Source organism: Alligator sinensis, unplaced genomic scaffold (genome assembly GCF_000455745.1).
Source record: "Alligator sinensis unplaced genomic scaffold, ASM45574v1 scaffold2082_1, whole genome shotgun sequence".
Taxonomy (NCBI): domain Eukaryota; kingdom Metazoa; phylum Chordata; order Crocodylia; family Alligatoridae; genus Alligator; species Alligator sinensis.
Genome location: NW_005843783.1, coordinates 29,340 through 33,802, shown reverse-complemented (window position 1 = coordinate 33,802; position 4,463 = coordinate 29,340). Strand labels below are relative to the sequence as shown.

The following is a 4,463-nucleotide window of genomic DNA, read 5'->3' as shown; positions in this document are numbered from 1 at the left end:
GGAGAGGGGGCCCGAAGCAGGCACGTGCCTGAGGAGCTGCAGGAGAGGCGGGAACCTAGAGGTAGGAGGTGGCTGGGACCTGGCGGGGATCTGCAGCTGGCAGAGCACTGGGGGGTGAGGTGTTGCTGTCAGAGGCAGAAAGGAGGCCACAGCGGTGCCTGAGGGACACTCTTTAGAGGCAGGAGACAAGAGCCCTGCAGAGCCAAGGACTCGGGGGAATGAGCCCAGTTATAGGGCCAAGGAACCCAGAGTCTTGATACAGAGAGGTCTGAGACCAAGGAAGTTGGGCAAGAACCAGAGGCGTATGGCCAGAATAAAGGTGGGTAAAGGCCAAAGGGCAGGGGCCCCTACCGAGATAAAGAACATAGAAAAAATAACACCCATGAGGCACAGGTGTGGCTGTAGGGGAGGGCAGAGGCCATGAATTTAGCCCTTGAGGAGATTAGGGCTAGTGGGGTTGGAGTCTCAAAGCCCAGGGACTGTGGGCAGTGGGGCCCAGACCCAAATCAGGTGGGCTAGGGTGAGCCCGAGAGAAGAACCAAACATAGGAAGAGAGCAGCCAAAGCTCCCCAGGCCCTGAGGGCAGCCTCCGCTCTTTGCCTTCAGCACCATGGTGCCGCAAGTGAGGCAGCAGGTGAGACCAGGAGGGGCTGGAGCAAGAGCAGGGCAGGACTAAGGTGGCCACCACAGGGTGTCACAGCTGCCCTCGGGCACGTCCTGTTACACGTCCACACAAGTGTTCACCACTGAAATGGCTACTGCCATGGGGTAAATGGAGTCCCTGTGCCCGTCACCTGCACAAAGCCCCCTGAGCAGGGTGTGGCTGCACCTACACTACGGATTGTGCCCGCTTAGCTACCAAAGCTTGAAATCATCTACCCCCAAAGGACACCTTGCGTCGTGGGCCAGTATTGGGTGTTCCTGCACTGACCCACCCACCTCACTGGCCTGACCAAAAACCACACGCTGAGTGTCTCCCTTGGGGTGCCTACGTGCAGCCAACCCCCTTCCTGGAGCTCAGCCACAAGCCTGGGGTAACCACTGCCACCACCTGGACTCGGGTCTTTGGCAGGGCTCTGTGCTGCCCTGGGTACACAGACCCTGCCGACCTTGGGGTTGCTTAAACCACCATGGGATTTGGGGGTGCTTCCTTCCTACAGGAGGAAAGTAAAACAGCCAAGCCCACCTTAGCAACCCTCGCAAAGTGATCTAACATGGCTGTTAGCACACACAGCAGGGCAGGCTAATACAGGTAGATTTATTTATTAAAGAGACATAGGGTGAGAAAAGGATTCAAACAGCAGCATAGAGAAAGAAAACCCTCCTTGAGCAAATCACTCTAGGCTGGTTAGCCTCTTGATACACGACTAGAGCACTTCAATCCAAGTTCCTCGCTAGATTTCTGGTAAGTTCCTCACATCGACACCCGGGGAATTGAGGCCCAGAGCTTGGTTCACTGACAAGAAGAGGTCTCTCCCCCAGTTTACTGAACAATTTACAGAGGGTGGGTACGGGGAGGGGTGTGATTTCTCCACACCTTGCACAGACATTTTTGTTTTTAATTTTATCTCTTGGGCCAAATCAGTTCTGAATTCTGTCAAGTAAGCAGAGCTTAATCATTCATGGCTATGTGACGCTACCATCAGCAAGTACCCTCCTTGCAGACACTTCAGCTTGGGGCTTCAGGTACTGCCAAATCCATGGCAGGCATCCTCTGTGCAAACCACAAGGCCAGAGGCCTTGGAGGTCAGATGCCCACTAATTTCACTTCACCAAACAGCCAAAGGAGCAAGCGAAAGGGAGGCCCAAGAGCTCTACCCCATGAACATAAGCTTTGTCACCAAGATCCTTGCATTGGGAGGCATTTGCAGACTCTCTCAGAAGTCAGCTTGCCTGCAGTGCAAGCGATAGACCTTCAGCTCAGCTACACTAAGTCATTCACAGCTGAGGAGAAAGGGACTGCACTTGCCCGGCAGGTACAACCACCCGGGCTGAAACCTATCATGGTATCTCTCCTGCCAGGTAAGCGTGTGTCTGTGCAAGGGGCTCGCTCAGGTCAGTGGTGTCACCTACCTGGTAATTGTTGGCCGCCTCCCGGATGGGGAGCACTGTATGACCCCGGTGAGCCTGGGACTCCCTGCAGATCATACAGATGGCTTCCCCATCCTCCTCACAGAAGAGCTTGAGTATCTCCTCATGCTCCACACACTGATTCTCCATCTGCTCCTTTCCTGGTTTCAGACTCTGCTCCTTAATCTTCTCCACCAGGTTTCTGAGCTGAGCGTTGAGCCGGAAGCTCCCGATCTGGAACTCTGCTCTGCAGCTGGGACAGGGGACGGCGTCGCCTGAGCCACAGACAGGGTGCTCACAGTATCGGGTGATGCAGGCTCGGCAGAAGTTGTGCCCACACCATATGGTCACCGGCTCCTGCAGGAGGTCCAGGCAGATGGAGCAGACGGCCTCTTCATCCATGTCCTGTCCTGGAGGGTCTGAGGCTGCACGGCCCCGTCTTCTGCTGATTGTTCTTCCTGCTCCGTGCAGGCTGGGCTCATCCTGGGTGGTGCCTACCTGAGCGCAGCCGCTGATTTCCTGCAAGTCAGCTTCTAAGAAGAGAGAGGAGGGGCCACGGGGGCAAGGGGAAAGTAAATAGAAGGATTAAAATGAATGGAGAGAAAGGAGCAATGAGGACAAGGGAACAATAGAAGCAGGGAGGAGAGAGGGTGGGGAGACAGGTTGTTGCCAGGCAGGGGAGCAGAGATGAGAAACCACCCCTGACTCACAAACACGTAGCAAAGAGTGTACTCCATCAGTGCGCTCTGCAGTGTGCATCCACCATGGTGCAGGATTTTTTAAATGCCAATTCATTTTAATTTCCCATGCTGCAACCAGAGATTCAAAACATGAATGTCCCAGTTGTTGCTCTAATTCCCACCCCTTAAGTCCCACCTTTGGCACGTCGCCTGCATGCCATTCTGCCCAGAGAGGACGACAGCTTTGGAGGCAATGCTAATGACAACAAGGACAGAAGATGATCACAGGTTCTCATCAGGCCTGATGGAGCTACTTTTTTTTCTTGACCACCTCATAAGTTTCATAGATTTCTAGGGCCAGACGGGACCTTGTAGATCATCGAGTGCGACCCCCTGCTCTAGGCAGGAAAGAGCGCTGGGGTTAAACAACCTCAGCTAGGTGCCTGTCTAATGTTTTCATGGACACCCCCACGGCAGGGGAACGCACCACCTCCCTTGGGAGCCCATTTCATATTTTGGTAACCCTCACTGTAAAGAATTCTTCCTGATATCCAACCTACATCTACTCTCCTTTAGTTTGTGGCCATTATTTCTAGTAACCTCAAGGGGCACCGTAGTAAACAGAGTATTCCCTATTCCCTGCTAAGCCACCCCCACCCCTACCCCCACCCCCAGGATGAGTTTGTAGACAGCCACAAGATCACCTCTCAACCTTCTCTTTCAGAGGCTGAAGAGATTCAGGTCCCTCAGTCTGTCTTCATAGGGGCTTACCTGCAGGCCCTCAACCATACGGGTAGTCCTCCTCTGAACCTTGTGGACACAGTACTCCAGCTGTGGCCTAACCAATGCCACACAGAGGGGAAGTATTGAATGCCTTACTTATCCATTCAGCTTTGCTTGTTCATTTTTGCATCGACCAAGGCTCCGAGATCCCTTTCCACTGCCGTGGTTCGTCCCAGTCTATAGGTGTCTTGGAGATTATTTCTCCCCAGCTGCAGCACCTTGCACCTATCCTTCTTAAATTGCATCCTATACTGATCTGCCCACTTCCCCAGTCTGCCCAGATCCGCCTGGATTCACTCCCTGCCCTCCACTGTGTTCACTGTACATGAGGTACAATTTGGTGTCATCTGCGAATTTGGACAAAGGGTTTTCACCCCCTCATCCAAATCACTGATAAAGGTATTGAACAGCACTGGTCCAAGGACAGAGCCCTGGGGAACACCACTTCCTACATTTCTCCAGGGAGAAACCTCCCCATCCACCACTATTCTCTGGCTGTGTCCCATAAGCCAGTTATTTACACACCTTACTGTGAAAAAATCCACATCACACCTACTCAGTTTGCTTGTGAGAATTGGGTGCGACACTGCATCGAAAGCCTTTTTAAAGTCCAAGTAGATAACATCTATCTCCACCCCTGCATCTAAAAACTTTGTGACCTAGTCATAAAAAGAGGCCAGGTTAGTCAGGCAGGATCTGTCTGCTATAAACCCATGCTGGTTGCCCCTTAACATTGATTGTGGGGTGCCATTTCCTCTTCCCATGTCCCAAACAGCAGCAGGCTCTCATGGGTCCTCACTGGCACTGCCCTAATTCTGGTTCTCCTTCTGAGACTGATCATCATCTATTTTGCTTTGGCCTTGTGCTCCTTTCATGGTTATGACCAGCAATCTGGTTTTCCCTGGTAAAAAATCACCAATTCTCTGATAA

General features: G+C 52.7%; 1 pseudogene; it reads right to left on the bottom strand.

Annotated features, from left to right (window-relative positions):
* The window catches only part of LOC102377246, a 15,995-nt pseudogene extending 11,794 nt beyond the window's left edge, over positions 1–4,201 (bottom strand).
* Positions 4,202–4,463: the final 262 nt, after the last annotated feature.